Genomic DNA, 18,358 nt, shown 5'->3' on the forward strand with positions numbered 1-18,358 from the left:
AAAGTAGAAATAATCAAAACATGTTATCATAAACAATATCAGAGTTTAATCCCAAAGATCTCATGTGCGAAAAACCATAGTGTGATGCGCTGCGATCGAGCCGGCTCCTTTCCTTTGAAGACGAAGTACTTGAAACCAAAACTGAAAACCGTAAGCACGAAGCTTAGTGAGTTCCACCATCATACCACATACCATACAACACACATGCTGCCAAGCATATCCGGGTGTTGGCCTACCCCTTCGGTATCTTTCAACCGGTATCCGGGGGTTGTTTCACCCCTATCACTACCACATAATAACATAGCATAACATACATAAATATACTGCCAGGCATATCTGGGTGCCCGACCTACCCCTTCGGTATCTTTCAACCGGTAACCGGGAGCTAACCTCCCCTTCGTTATCTTTCAACCGGTAACCGGGGACTATTTCACCCCTACCACTACCACATAATAACATAACATAACATACTGCTAGGCATGCATGGGTTCTGACGACCCCTTCGGTATCTTTCAACCGGTATTCGGGGACTATTTCACCCCTAATACTACTAAAACATATAACAGAGCATCCTAGCACATAGAGCATATCAGATAGTTGCAAACCAGACAATTATCACAAAGACAATCATCTCATACATAGTCACCTACTAGTGGGCCGACATTTGTGCCCTAGACCCACATCGACTGAAAGGTAACTCACCTCACACTGTTGAAGTCCCGTAGACATAACCCCCCAGCTGCTGGATGACAGATTCCCGACCTGTCAATATCAAAACATTACCCAATTAATAATTGGGTTCCAACACATAACCATAAATACATACTTGGGGGTAAATACTACTTTACCCCTAACTTAGCTTTATTCAAGCTCAAGGCCCAATCAAAAAGGCCCAAAACTCAACTATGAGTCAAAGCCCAACATATGGCCCAATTTTCCAAATTGGGCCCAAACCTTTACAAGGTCTTACCATAAGCCCCAACCATTTAGTCCAGCATTCAACATTCTAATGGCCCAATATCACATAATCATAAAGGCCCAAACTATGGCCCAATTTTCCAAATTGGGCCCAACTCCTCGTATGGGCCTTACCTCAAAGCCCATTGATTATTCTAGTCCATTTGCTTGATCTTGGATGGCCCATTAATAATCCAATCATCAAGGCCCAATAGAAAGGCCCAACAATAAACCCAAGTGAAATTAGGGTTTCTCATAAAATGACGATTAGGGTTAAGTGTTTCTCACTTAACTCATTAAGGACTTAATTCATTAAATGCATAATTCTTCTAATTAAATCATATGATGTGATTGGGCTTAATACACAATTCCAGTCCAATGGCCCAAATGTGGGTCCCGATAAGTCCAAGCCCATAAATCCAATATCAGGGTTTTCTAAACCCTATCTAGGGTTTCCAACCCCATCTTAGCCCAATAGGCCCAATAGCTAGGTCTTTTGATCAATTAAAGTTCATTAGGACCATTAGGGTTTCACTAGGCCCATTAGTCACATGTTTGGGCTTTTAGGCCATTTAGGGATTCATTGGGCCCACTAGGGTTTATTAGGCCCGTTAGGGTTTTAGTCCCTTGTCCAAACATCCAAACGAGTTACAAACCAAACAAGGCACATCGCCACCCGACCCGGCGGCCAGTGGCGGCAGCCACCACCCTACGGTGGTGGTTCTGAGTTTCTTTTCATTAATCCATTTCTAATTACATTTTACAAGGCTAAATCTCAAGTAAACACACACCCACTCACAAGATAAACACAAACATGGCGGCAGCCACCACCGTGGCTTCCTTGCGATTTCCGGCTAAACAAAGCACCCACTTCAAAGTAGAACACACTCCAGCCACCCACCTGGTGGCTAAGGGCGGCGGTAATGGCACCGAAAAAACGGCAGCATCGGCATTGACGGCGGCAACCACCATGGTTGGCCGCCATGGTGGCTCTTCACGGGTTTTCACTGGTCAAACAAGCCTTCACAATCGAACAGCAACCACAGCCCACCCCCCAGCTTGCGACCTATGAGCTGAAGCACACAAAAACAGCCTCTTCGGGTTGGCGGATGACGACTGGAACGGTGGGAGAAGAACTAAGCGACGGCGGCGGCAGCCAGGCGAATGTCCGTTAGCTACAACCAGAGAAGAATGGAGAAGAACAACGAGTGGTTACAGCAACGCTGTGAGTCTCCGCGTCCAGCGCTATTCCGATCGCTCACAGCCCGCACAAGCCGTTCACAGCTCAAAATCCGGTCTCGATGGTCCTTGTCGCTCACAGCGTCGCCGGCAGTGGATGGCGACCTGGTCGGATCGGAAAAGAACGAGTAGAGGGAGATGGTGGCTAGAGAGTCACAAGGTGGTGGCAGCTACTTCATCCGAGAGTAGGGTTAGGGTTTCGGGGGTGGTAACTTTATATACCCAGGTCTCAAAAGTTAATCCCATAATGACACTAACGACCCCTCACTTCCAGATTTATTTTCAAACCTAGTCCATGATTTACCAATTCGACCCTGCCCTCTTAAATTCCTTTCAAATCAAGCCCAAAACTTACACTTTAGCCCCTGGCCGATAAAAGCTTCTCAATTTTAACCCAATAATTACCAAACATACCCTTGCTTCTAAAATTATTCTCAAAACAACTCTGTAACTTACTAAACAATCCCCAACTATCAAAATTCTTCACAAATTAGTCCGGAAATTACATCTTAACTCCAAAACTAACTCCTTGCTACATTATTTCACATTTAAGATATTATTCTTTTTATAAATCTTTATCTATTTATTTATCTACTAAACGGGACGTTACAATAAAACAAGCATACACATGCTATAATAGAAGATTTGAAACAAAAACTCACAAACTATTTTTTTTTACAGAAAATATCGGATTTTATGGTGTTTACAAACCAAATACAAGGTTTTCATTTAAGCATGCTTATGAACTCACCAACATTTTATATGTTGACACTTATCAAAATAACTTGTATTCTCAGGAACTCACTACGCAGGTTGGCAGCTTTGGACTTTTGGCATTTGTTGAACTTTTGTTTTCACCATACATTTGATATTTTTTGGATGTAAGTTTATGTACAAACACAATGATGTAAACCATGAATGTTGTTATCTTATATGTATGGTGATGATGATGTCTATGTTTCATTTATATACACTTGTTATGATATTACAAGATGAAATCATTCGCCCCCGGACGTTTCCGCCGCTCCAGTTCAGGGGTGTGATAGATTGGTATCGGAGAAATGTTTATAGTGAACTAGCATATCTAAAATACATACCTATGTGTGCATACTAGAGTATTGTCAAGATAAGAAACTATAAAAGTCTTTAGAGGAATTGAACGTCGCGATTAAACCCAGGCAGTTATGTGATCGTATTGGGGGTAAATATAGCTCGATCAACTATATTTATTCAAAATACGACCAATATGTGCTTATGAGTGATCGTGGCGGACAATGAATATAAAACTTACAAACTTTAAATCCAAAAAGTGTTAAGGAACCAAACATAAACAATTAAAATACTATAGGATTGTTTTAGGATATTATGTAACCTTCGCATGTACACTTTCTACACGCTACTCACGCCTGCATTCTAGCGCAGGCACCATGGCTGAGTATCAGCACGGAGACCAGTACTACCATGCCTTGGTGGCCAATGGATGGATTGATGAAGAACCAGAAGAGATTCAAAGGGGAAACCCAAAAGTAGGACTTGAAGAATATCTAGAAACGGACTACAAGGGTGGAAAATCTGATAAGGAGTCAGATGAGGAAGAAGGCATCGGAGAAATCCTGAGCGAACCCCACCCTTCGGAAACAATACCAGACCAGTACATAGCACAAGAGGACCCTACTGACCGACTACGCTCCTTAGAGGAGGAAGTAGCCACTCTCAAGCAACAACTCTTTGCAGCCGAAGCTCGGGCAGTTCGAGCAGAACAAAAGGAAGCTGAGATCACTCGTGAAATGAGTGAAATAGCCGAGCTCCTTGTGCGCCATTTTGGCGTATGAGTGTCACCGCACTACTAGTTAGTATTATTATGCTATTTAATGTCATCTTCTTTGCTTTACTTTGTGTGGGTAGGGCTAACCCATCGATTAAGTGATTACACTACTCGATGGGGTTGTTATGTTGTTTGACTATTATCTCATGTATTGCAGGCCTTATAAAGGCCAAGTTTTCACGTAACATGTACCAAAACTTTATCAATAATGAAACAAGTGTGTGTTTTATTTGTGATGTTGTTAGCTGCTATGAGTTCTATTTTCATTATTGCTTGATACTGTATGATTTCACTTAAAAGCACAACCGAATTGCCGAAACCGCAAGACAATAAAAGATATCCGAAATCAGTATATAATCATCGTCCTTCTATTCCATGATAGAAGATGCCTCGAAGGTACGTGCGCAAAAACAAAAACACGCAGCCACCACCACCGCCTCCGCCGGAGGTAAACTCTGCGTCATTCCAGGCAGCAGTATCGGCTGCAGTTGATGCAACATTCGCTCACATCCATAATAGAAACAATGGAGGTGAAAATGGTCAGGGAACAGGAAGCTCCAACCATGGAATGAATCAAGTGCCTACGAAAGCATGCAATTATAAAGATTTCTCTAATGCAAAACCCTGAACATTCAACAGAACCGGTGGGGTGATAACTTTGTAGCGCTAGTTCGAGAAGATCGAGTCAGTCTTTGAGATATGTGAATGCCCTGAAGAGAGTAAAGTAAAGTTCACAGCCTGTACGTTTGTCGATCGAGCACTATCATGGTGGAATGGCCATGTTGAGGCCTTAACACTTCTAGTTGCAAACGCCATGTCGTGGGAGGAACTCAATGAGATGTTGTTGGTTGAATACTGTCCCCGTGAGGAAATACAGAAGTTGGAACAAGTATTATGGAATCTTACGGTGCAAAACTCAGATATTGAGGCTTATATCGCTAGGTTCAGCGAGTTGGCACTTCTATGCCCTGGGATGATAACCTCCGAGGGAAAGAAAATCGAACATTTCATTTGGGGGTTAACTCCTCCAATTCAGGGGAACGTAATTGCAGCAAACCCTGAAATTTTCGATAGTGCAAAACGTCTAGCTCAAAAGTTGTATGATCATGGAAACAAGAAAGGCACCAAGACTACAGAGACAGAAGCCAAGAAGGAAGGAGGCAACAAGCAGAATTCGGGAAATAAAAGGAAAGGGGGACAGTCTTCAGGATCTTCTAAGAAACAAAAAATGGCAGCGGTTCATGCTGCTACTACCCCGACCATACAAGCCCCAACTACAACCACCACAATTGCACCAACACCTGCAAAATCTTATGCATGTTCAAACCAAAAATGAAAAAAGTGTAGTTATCATCACATCGGTGCATGCAAGGACATTTAATGCACATGAAAAGTGCACACTTCCCGATACTGCAGAGCGCCTCCGCGAAAAAACAATCTTCAACCCGACAATGTCGGGGCCAGGCGCACGTGTTATGCGTGTGGGGAGGTTGGCCATTTCAAGCGGAATTGTCCAAAAGCCAACAACCACGGTGCTGGGGGATCTGGCAGGGTACTAACATTGGGGCAGGGTGAAGCAGTTCGAGATCCGGCTGTTGTCACTGGTACGTTTCTCCTAAACAACACTTATGCATGCATTTTGTTCGATAGTGGGGCTGAGCGGAGTTTTGTGAGTCACAAATTAAAACAACTACTAAATCAACAACCCCAAAAGCTAAGCGAAGCCTTCACGGTGGAGATGGCTAATGGGAAGTCTGAAACAACCCAAGACATTTACATAGGGTGCACACTAACACTAAATAACCACTCATTTTCAATCGACTTAATGCCGGTTAATATTCGAAGTTTTGATGTGATAATCGGTATGGACTGGTTAAGCCCCCATCATGTCGATATTATGTGCCGCGAGAAGGTCGTTCGCCTTCACCTACCCACTAGCGAAACTCTAATCATTTACGGTGATAAACCTGGTGTAAATCTTCGTCTTAAATCGTGCATCAGGGCACAAAAGTTCCTCCACAAGAAAAATCATGCCTTTCTAGCCCACGTGGTGGACAAACAGAAAGGGGAAAAGAACATCAATTATTTCGGATGTACGCGACTTTCCAGATGTATTTCCGGAAGATCTCCCGGGGATACCTCCCGAGAGACAGGTCGAATTTCGAATTGACCTGATACCTAGAGCCACATCAATTGCCAAATCATCCTATAGGTTAGCCCATGTGGAAATGCAGGAGTTATCGAGCCAACTAAGCGAACGCCTCGACAAAGGGTTTGTAAGGCCAAGCTTCTCACCCTGGGGAGCTCCGGTCTTGTTTGTCAAGAAGAAGGACGGATCTTTCAGAATGTGTATCGATTATCGGGAGTTAAACAAGCTCACTATCAAGAACCGATACCCACTCCCTCGGATTGATGATCTATTCGACCAGCTTCAAGGAGCCAGTTACTTTTCTGAAATAGATCTATGGTCCGGATATCACCAACTACGGGTCCGAGAGGAAGATATACCCAAAACTGCCTTCCGAACCCGCTACGGACATTTCAAGTTCGTGGTAATGCCCTTCGGTCTGACAAATGCACCTGCAGCATTTATGGACCTCATGAACCGAGTTTGCCGACCATTTCTCGACAACTTTGTAATCGTCTTCATCAATGACATACTCGTTTATTCACAAAGCAAGGAAGAGCATAACCAACATCTAAGGTAGGTCTTGGAAACTCTAAGGGCAGAGAAGTTGTACGCAAAATTTTCCAAATGCGAGTTCTGGATTCGTAGGGTGTATTTCTTGGGGCACGTAGTTAGTGAGGAAGGGATACATGTGGAACCTTCTATGATCAAGGCTATTGAGGGTTGGGCAACCCCGAAGACGCCAACGGAGATCAGATAATTCTTGGACCTTGCTGGGTATTACAGAAGGTTCATTCAGAATTTCTCCAAAATCTCCAAGCCTCTCACTGCTCTCACCCAAAAGGGCGTAACCTTCAACTGGGACGCAAAACAAGAAGCTGCATTCCAAACACTGAAGCAGACCCTCTGCAGTGCTCCGATCTTGGCGCTGCCCGAGGGAACGTAAGATTTCGTAGTATTTTGCGACGCTTCCAACCAGGGTTTGGGCTGTGTGCTAATGCAGTGTTGAAAGGTGATAGCCTACGCGTCCAGACAACTGAAAAATCACAAGTTGAATTATACTACCCACGATCTCGATCTAGGAGCGGTGGTCTTTGCTTTAAAATTTTGGAGGAACAATCTCTATTGGACAAAGTGCACAGTTTACACAGACCACAAAAGCCTCAACCACATTCTAAATCAAAAGGAATTAAACATGAGGCAGCGAAAATGGGTTGAACTGCTCAATGACTACGAATGTGAAATCAAGTACCATCCCGACAAAGCTAACGTGGTGGCCGATGCCTTAAGCAGAAAGGAATACCCGGGCCGCCGAGTAAAAACACTAACAATGACCGTCCATTCCCACTTGTCTTTAGAAATCAAAGAGGCTCAGCTAGAAGCCCTGAAGCCGGAGAATGCTGCAAACGAAGCTTTGCGAGGAATGGACAAGAATTTCGCAATCAAGGAGGACGGAGCACACTATCTCATGAACCGGATCTGGATCCCAAAATTTGGAGGGTTCAGAGACATAGTCATGAATGAAGCACACAAGATACGATACTCCGTCCATCCGAGTACTATTATGATGTACATGGATATCAAACAACATTATTGGTGGCCAAACATGAAAGCGGAGATTGCTACCTACGTGAGCAAGTGCCTGACTTGCGCAAAGGTTAAGGTAGAATATTAGAAGCCCCCGAGATTATTACAACAGCCAGTGATACCCGAGTGGAAATGGGAACGAATAACAATGGATTTTATAACCAAATTGCCTAAATCGGCTGACAGTCTGGATGCCATTTGGGTGATTGTCGATCGGTTGACTAAATCCGCCCATTTCCTACCAATAAAAGAGACATACAACATGGAGAGATTAACACGGATCTACATAAGGGAAGTGGTGAGATTACATGGAGTACCAACATCTATCATCTCTGACCGAGGTATTAGATTTACCTCACGATTTTGGCAGTCACTCCAGGAAACAATGGAAACCCAACTCGATATGAGTACTGCCTACCACGCCCAGACCGACGGCCAAAGTGAGCGAACCATTCAGACACTGGAAGATATGCTCCGAGCTTGCGTGATAGATTTTGGCAAGGCATGGGATACCCACTTTCCACTAATCGAGTTCTCCTACAACAACAGCTACCACACAAGCATTAAAGTCGCTCCCTTCAAGGCCTTGTACGGTCGGAAATACAGATCACCTCTCTGTTGGGCTAAGGTGGGAGACACTCAGCTGGAAAGAGGACAAACACCTAACAGCACTCTCACCGGACTCGGGATCATTCGGGAAACAACTGAGAAGATTGTCCAAATCAGGGCACGACTCCAAGCGTCTAGGGATAGACAGAAGAGCTACGCAGACAAGAGACGAAAACAGCTGGAGTTCCAAGTAGGTGATCGCGTGCTGCTAAAAGTCTCTCCCTGGAAAGGGATGATACGGTTTGGAAAGCAGGGAAAGCTAAATCCGCGATACATCGGACCATTCGAGATTCTTGCCAGGATCGGTCCGGTGGCCTACAAGCTGCAGCTACCATCGGAGCTCAGCAACGTACACCCTGTCTTCCACGTGTCAAACCTCAAGAAATGCTTATCGGATGAAACCCTAGTTGTTCCACTCGATGAGATTCAGGTGAATGAAGATATCCACTTCGTTGAAGAACCAGTCGAAATCATGGATAAGGAAGTGAACCGTACGAAGCAAAGCCGCATTCCTATTGTAAAAGTACGATGGAGTGCAAAACGCGGACCTGAGTTTACACGGGAACGCGAGGATCAAATGATGCAGAAGTACCCTCACCTCTTTTCTAGCCCTTAAGGATATCTCACGAAAGAATTTCGGGACGAAATTCCCTCTAACGAGGGGATGATGTCACAACTAGCATTTTAGGGCCAGGATTTCCTATCCATATACAAGATAGTTCTTTGTGTAACTATGTAACGATGTGTTTAAATGTGAACCAAACTACAAATGTTATATCAGTTTATACATCTAGAAATGGTCTCCAGTCGAAACTTCTTTGTGAAAACTCTAAACCTCATCCAATAAGCTATATCCATTCAACGTTGGGCCCTAGTTGGGCCTAAATCAATTATTCAACTCTGATTTGGGCCATAAGACACTTAGTGGGCCTTATTGTGCCGTGAACATCTTCTTAGATCCTTATGGGCCAAAAATCACTATTTGAGCTCTTATTGGGCCAAATTCTCAAATGGGTCAACCATTAGGCCGAGAACCTCCTAATGGGCCTTATTGGGCCGAAAACTCATCCATTTAGCCTTCATGGACCAAAAACCCGTGTTGGACCTTCTTGGGCCGGAAACCCTTATTGGGACAATGAGTTCTCAATTATCTCTCCTCCCAAGCCCAAATGATTTTTCCTTCTTCCCTCTCCTATTGGGTCGATTGGGCATTATATATATAAAAAAAAGAGAAAACAAATGCATGGGGATGGAATCTTGGAGTGACACATCATTTTTACATAGGAGATATCCATGCAAGATGTCCACCATGTATTAAGGGATTGTCCAACATACACCCATGCTTTGTCTCTCTCTCTCTCTCTCTCTCTCTCTCTCTATCTCTCACTCTCCTTTCCTCCATATCTCGGCCGAAACCACCCTCTTCACCACCATTTTTCTTTCAAACTCCAATCACATTCCTCACTTCCCTCTCTCACTCAAGGAAAACTCTCTCATCTTTCTCCCTCAATTTCCGTGGGTGTGTGAGCATTCAAGAAGCTTTTCTCAAACCATCATACACTAGGTAAGCTAAGATCACCCTCAAGATGTTTTCTTTCTATGTTAGACTAACATTATTCATCATACAACTTCATTCTTTCTTGTCTTGCTTCCTAGAACCATATCAACATCGAAAAATCTCTTCAAGAAGTTAGTTAAGGCCAAAACTCACCCCATTCTTCTTCTTCATAACCGAGAAAACTCAAGGTGAGCTTCATACCCCTTGTTTTTCGTGATTTACTATCTTTTGGGGGAGAATACAAGCTAGTTTTGTGTAAAATCTTGTTATGCATGCTTTCATGTATATGTTTGGTATAATAGATGTGTTATTATGTTGTGATATTGTGCTAAAAGCTCCAAATTTTTTAGATTTACCCAAACCTTGAAGTTGTTGGAATAACTTACATTATGTATCTTCTTATGTTTGCCTAAAGATGCTAAGTAAGCTTGAATATTCACAACAAAACTAGAGAAATCATAAAAGGGGCCATATTTGTCATTTTCATAAAAGTAGGTTTTATTGGACATTCATGGTATTTATGGGTCAAAAATGTCATTTTTGATAAAAATGGGCTTTTATTTGACATTCACGGTTTTATTTGGCCAAAAATGTCATTTTTAATAAAAATGGGCTTTTAATGGCATTCACGATATTATTGGGCCTAAAGTGTCATTTTTGATAAATATGGGCTTTTAATGTCATTCACGGTTTTATTGGGCTAAAAATGTCATTTTAATAAAAATGGGCTTTTAATGACATTCACGGTATTATTGGGCCTAAAGTGTCATTTTTGCTAAAATGGGCTTTTAATGTCATTCACGGTTTTATTGGGCCTAAAGTATCATTTTTAATAAAAATGGGCCGAAAGCGAACAAATAAACAAATACGGGCCATTCTTGAATACTTAAGTCAAAATGGGCCTTGTATGGCCCTTTTATCCTCACTGGGACTTATATGACATCTTTTATGTTAATTAAGCCTTAGCATCAATTTTATGTAAATTGAGTCTCTCGTGAACATATCGTTAACAATCGACTATTTTGATGACAACGATGAAACAATGAACTATTCTGACACTCTCAGTAAATTTGATTACATTTTTACTATTTATGAGTTATATTCAAAAATATACACTTGTAACACTATTTTAACGCTGAAATAATGAAACACACTATTCGCGTAGAAATTTTGTTAAGGCTCTTGTGAAACGCACCTTCACTGTACTTACCTTAGTGTACATCGTAAGCCTTGTAGTTATAACCAGAGTCTCCTGGAAGGATAACGGGAATTTATGTATAGATCTATACGGGGTTGACACCCCACACCTGAGCTGCTCGCTCAGAAACCGACGCCTAAAGAAGGTCAAGACAGAAACTCTGTCATATTAGTATGGTTATAACGACTCACATACAGAATAACAAAACTATTATAAGTTTTACTTTGAATATAAATACCACTCAGTTTTGCAAAGTATAAACATTGTGTTGATTATTTGTACTATCCACCTCACTCTGGTCTTTGGGTTTACGACCACAATTTCTCATGACACAGAAAATATAGGATTTTCGGGGAATCACTCTCTATACATTTTTCAAACAAGATAAAACAAGGATACACATGCTATAATACAATATTTGAAACAAAAACTCACAAACTATTTTTTTACAGAATATATCGGATTTTCTGGTGTTTACAAACCAAATACAAAGTTTTCATTTAAACATGCTTATGAACTCACCAACATTTTATATGTTGACGCTCTTCAAAATAACTTGTATTCTCAGGAACTCACTAAGCACGTTGGCAGCTTTCGACTTTTGGCATTTGTTTAATTTTTGTTTTCACCATACATTTGATGTTTTTGGGATGTAAGTTTATGTACAAACACAATGATGTAAACCATGAATGTTGTTATCTTATGTGTATGGTGATGATGATGTCTATGTTTCATTTTATACACTTGTTATGATATTACAAGATGAAGTCATTCGTCCCCGGACGTTTCCGTCGTTCCGGTTCGGGGGTGTGACACTTACTACACCAGAATTCCAACTATTTTCAACCCAATACCCTCAGACGACGGATCACCTTTACCATCCGACGAACCATCTAAGGAAATGGAAGAGAGCAAACCTATGGAAGATAGAGAACCCATGGAAGAGACTTAATCAGTTGCATCTTCTTTACCTCCAATGAATACTCTTTATCGTCAATTTCCAAGAGGAGCCAAGATGAAACGTACGGCTCGTAATTCCAAACCAAAATGGATAAGGATTAAGAAGAGTCAAAAGGAGACATCTTCGGATACCCATAGAGTCCATGATGAACCTGCGAGGATAGAAGAAACGGTTGACAGGTGGGTAGCAGAAGAAAGAGCTGCTAACAAGTGTGAGACTGATCAACATCCCTCACCATCTTCCAAAGTTGACACCTTGTCTCAACTGTTTGAGAAAAGTGTGAGAATCAAAAACAAAATGGAAATTATCGAATGGAAGAATACTTATCTCTCAGGACGGGTGTGAAGGCTAGAAGGACAGAGAACCCGAGATCAAGAGGCGGTGATGGATGTTAATCATCGCATTAACTTTGCTTATCAAGACATGATTACTCATGACTCAAGGATTGCAGAATTGGAGCTCTACAATCAAACCTCAAGAAGCGGGGAACGAACTGGAGAGCTGGAGCACATGAGTCAAGTACTTGAGGAACAAATGACTCATGTCACTGACACACTGGGTCATCACCTGGGATACTGGTAGATGGAGTAGGACTAGTGGTTGTGTAAAATAGGAGATGAAAATCAGACTAGTTAAGGTAATGGGGAAAAGTTTCTTCTAAGTGTGTAGTTAACCTTGCAAATTTTGTAATGTTTTTAGAAACTTTTCTCATATAAACCTACAACAAATTGATGTAACTACTGGTAATAAAAATGAAGCATATATTACAATAATCATGTGACAAATTATGTCGTCCACTATGTCTTATACTTTGAAGAATAATTGAAGTAATTGGCACTCATATTTTGATGACTAATTAAAATGCTTCAGAAAACTCATAATGTTCTTACTACTTATAATAGGAACGAAATAAAATGCATAGAAGAAAAAGTGCTCGGCTAAACTTTAATCAACAATCAAAACAACAACAGCAACCGCAACCACCACCACCAGAAATAAATCCCTCAATAAGTTCAACAGAACTTGAAGAAAATATAGCTCAGAGAATCATTGTCGCTCTAGCTAATGTCACAACAGGTGGAATTAGAAATGAAGGCAATGTAGGATCCGCCAGAATGTGTACCTACAAATACTTCATGAATTGCAAACCAAAGAGCTTCCATGGAACTGAAGGAGTTGTTAATTTGACCAGATGGATTGAAAAGACCAAATCCGTCTTTCAAATAAGTTTCTATCCAAATGATTGTAAAGTACGATTTGCACCATGTACTTTTTCTAATGCAGCATTAACATGGTGGAATAGCCATGTAAATTTGATGGGAATTAATACTGCAAATTCTATGAATTGGGAGGAATTGAAGATGATGCTAGTAGATGAGTATTGCCCTAGAGAGGAAATAAAAAAGCTTGAACAAGAACTATGGAACCTAACAATGAAGGGGTCATAGATAAATGCTTATACTGCTAGATTCAATGACCTTGTGGTGATGTGTCCGATACTTGTAACCCTGGAATACAAGAAAATCGAGCGATATATTTGGGGTCTAGCACCATAGATCAAAGAAATGGTGATCGCATCAAAACCGACAACATATGACAGTACAAAGCGAATACCTCATCGGCTAACTAAAACAGAGATCCAAGGGAAATTTATGGTCGCAAAAGCTAAACCTCCGAAATCTGGAACGTACAAACGCAAATTTAATGTGAAGAATCCCAAACAATTATTTGAGAAGAGACAAGATGTGGAAAGTAATTATGCAGCCACGACAACAATACCCATACAACCAAGGAAGTATGATGGAAAATTCCCATGGTGCAGTCAATGTAACCGTCAGCACGCAGGTGACTGTTTTGTTTGCATGAAGTGTGAAAAGAAGGGGCACACTGCCAATTACTGCAGAAGCACGACACCTGCAACAGTAAATCAAAGAACAAATACTGGAACAGACTATGGTGGAGGAAGAACGTGGTATGAATGTGGTGAGGTTGGACACTTTAAGAGGGAATGTCCAAAATTAAGGAGTCAGGGAGGTTTAGGCCGTGATAGGGCATTCGTAATCGGAAGCAGGGAAGCTATCCAGGATCCTTCGGGTGTATCTGGTACGTTTCTCATAAATTATTTATATGCTACTATAAGTTTAAAATCTAAACAGATTATAGCAAATTGCAAGAATTTGGTATTCTTATATTTACGATAAGGATTTAGAATTATGAAATGAGTGTCATTGAAATGCTTTCAATTGATCTATTTCACAGAGTAAGGACCATAGGCAAACACAGTGTGCATGCTTGGAGCATGGGATAACTGTTATTTTAATTCAAGTGTTAAGTTGATAAATCGAAACATTATACAATGAATAATGTGTAATCAATATGGTGATTAAATAAAAGGTGTTTTATTTATATTCAAAAGTTTTGAGACCATATTGGATTCGATTATTCTTGTGTTTCACTTTGCATGTTTTGATTTCCCGCATAACTAGGTTATTCAAACCATCCACAGTCGATCATACTTTGGAAGTAGGTATTTAGGCAAGACTGTCATGAATCTGACTGTATATTGTCTCAGTGTTTTAGACATAGCACAAGTTTGTTGCAGTGTTCATGAGTACTCCTGGAATAAGATTCGAGTATTGGATTAAACCCACGCTCATCTGAATCACTTCATGGATTTTATCACGAGTGATTGTGAGACGATAATATCTTATAATCTTGAAACCAAGACATGTGATTTGTAGTTTACAAATTGGTTGCACATTGATGATATGTAAACGCACCAGTAACGTGGTGTTATAAAACATATTGTTGTCTATGATTTGATGAGTAATTACAAGCAAGCATTTGAGTGGAAGTTTATCCATTCCTTTTACCCAATGTTGGATAAAAGCATTATCTGTGGGCCCCTCGATGATTTAGTGATGACAACCCTAAGCGCTTGGCCAAGCCTGGACTGATTTGATTTGTTCAATTAGTCGGTCGTCATAAATCGGAAATCGGGAAACAACACATGAACAGAGAGAATGATTATAATCCATGTCTCAGTTCATACAATATGTAGAATGGAGGAATATATGATCCCTTATCTAATGGACGCATCATTGACTAGGTCAGAGTTCGACATCGGTTTTTAAGAGCTACGATTGCTAGTCGGGTTGTGGAGTCATACTTGCAATAATAGTTATTAGACTTATCCAAGTGGGAGACTGTTGGATTAGGTGTCTAATCCCATAACTATAATTGGTATGTACTTGACCTGAGAGTAGCATCGTCCATTTGGGTTGCCTTCACCAGAGCAATTTGATAGGATGGATTTTTGAGAAGAGGTTATTTGTGATTTATTAATATATTATAAGTTCTAACATATTAATATGAAATCATATGATTTAATTAGTACTTATCAAGAATTAATTTGGAATTAATTTAGTGATCAAAAGAGACTAATTAAATTAATTAGGACTAATTGTGTAAATTAGTTTTATATATATATATATATATATATATATATATATATATATATATATATATATATATATATATTGTTTGGGCTTTGATACATGATGGACTAAGTTTATGAAAGAATCCATAAAGAGTTAGTCCACTTGAATCATGGATCATGGATAATAAGCCCAAGGGTATGGATAAGGGTTTAACCATGACTCTTAGAATCCTACAATATATATGTCATCCTATAGCTAAAATCGGTTACCCTAGTGTGTTCTTTGAGTTCCTATAACCGATTTTGAGTGCATAGAATCTCTCTCAAAAGTCCTCCTTTGTTCATGGTGTTTGTGAACTATTTGAGGCATCACATTTGAGGTGCTAAGTTCTTAAAGGCCAAAACTACAAGCTACAACAAAGAGGTAGTTCCATAACTCAATTCTATGTTGTTTATGTCAATTGTATGCTAGTTGTAGGCTTAATGCTTTGGAAACAATATTGCATGTATAATTAGAGAAACATAGATCCAAAGCATTTAGGGTTGTATGTGCACCATAGGATGTTGTAGTATACCAAAACTCAACAAACTTAACCCTTGAGATTAACTTATTCCGTAACTATTATCTTGTACTAACGTTTGTTCAAGTGTTTCTCTCAACAATACTGATTTATCTACTTCTGAGAGAGGTGTCTAGGATGGTCACGTTCATTTGGTTGTTGGATTTCAAAAAGGCAATATGCCGAAATGGTGTTTCCTCCCAACTCTCCTTACTGGCTTATCCTTACGTGATATATCTTGATGTAGACATTGGGATTAGCGAGGAATATAGACTATAATTATTATAGTCACTAGGATTATGAAACAAGACTAAGGCTTAGTATTCTATGCATATAGGTCTTTTCAAAGTACAAAATGAAGTACTGGCGAAATCATCAGTCATCCACAGTATCAAGTGAGTGCATAATTATTTTCTTCTTACACATAGCTATAAAGTATCTAGATAATTAAATTCTATATGTTTTTATTATCTATAACCAAAATGTGCTATGTTAGATGGAATATTATAAAATGATTTTTATATGATTTACCATATATGTATTGCCTTACCTATAATGTAATGGGTAGAAATAGGTAATGAGGGTTGTATAGAATAGAGAGGGAGATAGGTGATGAAAGATGAAAACAATAATAGGCCTTAACTTACTAGTACTTAAGTACTAGGCGATGTAGTTATCTAGCAGATTATAGATAGCAACCCCAGACTATTCTAGACAGTCTAGTGGAACGCTAGCAAGCTTCCAACCTATAGGTGTTTTTGAACTATGAGTTCACCAGATGTACACTAAAACCTATTGACATGTATAGTGGGAGGAATTCCTAAAATAATACTATCAATAAAGAAGATGATCCCTTGGATAAATCCTTAGGAATGAATATAGAAGAAAACCTATTGATAATTATCACGGAGGAATCCCTGAACTAGTATTGTCAGCGAAGATGATCCTTAGGGTAAATCCTTAAAAATAAAGAAGATAATGGGGATGGGAAATTGAGTTAATTGTTTGATAATTAAACATATTAACTACATTATTGTGGGTTGAAAACCCTATATACTCACCAGGTTTTCCGACCTGACCCCTTAATTTCTTGTATCACAGGTAGCGATATAAAAGGTACATTCTACTGAGAGATTCGAGGAGTATTACGCCACTAGTAGACATAAGTCAATCTATACCAAACTGATAAATTCATCAATAACATTGTTATGAAAAATTCCTAAAAACACAAATAATTTGAGCTCAAACCTGTAAAAGGAACACGTTCTTGAACCCTACAATATTATGGACATTCCCGATCTCTTTTGCAATCTGTGGGGTTGTTATGGAGACAATCCATATGCTTCATGTACCATACATTATCGTATTACCTCTGGTCTTCCATTCAACAGAGAGGTGCTTTTAGAGCACCTAGAGCAAAAATTACCCAAAAGTCAATTTTTAATCGACCAACACCTAAATGTTGAAAAGGATCCTCATAAATCTTTAAAATCAGACTATTGAGGAATGAACAATACTATCGAGGCCTGTGAGTTGAAGAACTACTTTACCCGGAATTATCCTTGTATCTTTAGCTTGATGTGCCTCTTGCACTTGCGTAATTGGGAATGTCTTCTGAACAGGAACTTTCAGTCTCCCAGCCTCAGTCAGCCTCCGAATCTCATCCAGACCTTTTGCATTTGTCCTCATATAAGTCCACCAATATTCTGCAAAAACACTCACTCCATAAGTCATATGGATAACGTCTTAACTCAAACACTCATGGCTTTAATTGCCCTTGTATTGCCAAAATGAAAACATTTTCTTTTCTTTTATTCTTCGTTATGTTGTTGCCCGGACTAATGGATAAATAATGCCCTAAACCCTAAACCCTCACTGACTCTAAAAGAAATGAAATGTAGTTTCTTTTGGGGCTGAATGAACAGTTGTTTGTTTGATTAAAAATTATAAATTTCAAATATAATAATTATATAGATTCTTAGATATTTTATACATTTACGAAATGCTTAAATAAGAAATAAAGATACACATTCTCAAATATTTTATGTAAAAGTTAAAAACAACTTACTTCAAGTTTCGGAAACCACTATGATAATGTACATATCACTGACCATGCAAAGACAATTATTACAATTTACAAAATATTGATATAAATTTATGAAAAGCTATATATATACCTGATAGGGAGGCCCTCATTTTCATGTCTGTATCTCTTAAATCATACTTTTGCATTAATTCAAAAAGATACATGTTACACTTCATAGTATTTTTAAAGGTAGGAAATAAGTACAAGTACA

At 39.7% G+C, this 18,358-nt stretch overlaps 1 pseudogene across 1 annotated transcript in view; it reads right to left on the bottom strand.

The window, feature by feature from the left end:
• The window catches only part of LOC145105991 (uncharacterized), an 85,522-nt pseudogene that overhangs the window by 38,501 nt on the left and 28,663 nt on the right, over window positions 1–18,358 (bottom strand). Inside the window, exons 9-10 of the transcript XR_013707450.1 lie at window positions 17,612–17,767; window positions 17,310–17,516 (exon numbers count right to left, since the gene is read on the bottom strand). The product of XR_013707450.1 is annotated as an uncharacterized LOC145105991 (transcript). The remainder of the gene's footprint in view (window positions 1–17,309; window positions 17,517–17,611; window positions 17,768–18,358) is intronic.

Source organism: Lactuca virosa, chromosome 4, assembly GCF_052849685.1.
Source record: "Lactuca virosa cultivar CGN04683 chromosome 4, Lactuca_virosa_CGN04683_v6, whole genome shotgun sequence".
Lineage (NCBI taxonomy): Eukaryota > Viridiplantae > Streptophyta > Magnoliopsida > Asterales > Asteraceae > Lactuca > Lactuca virosa.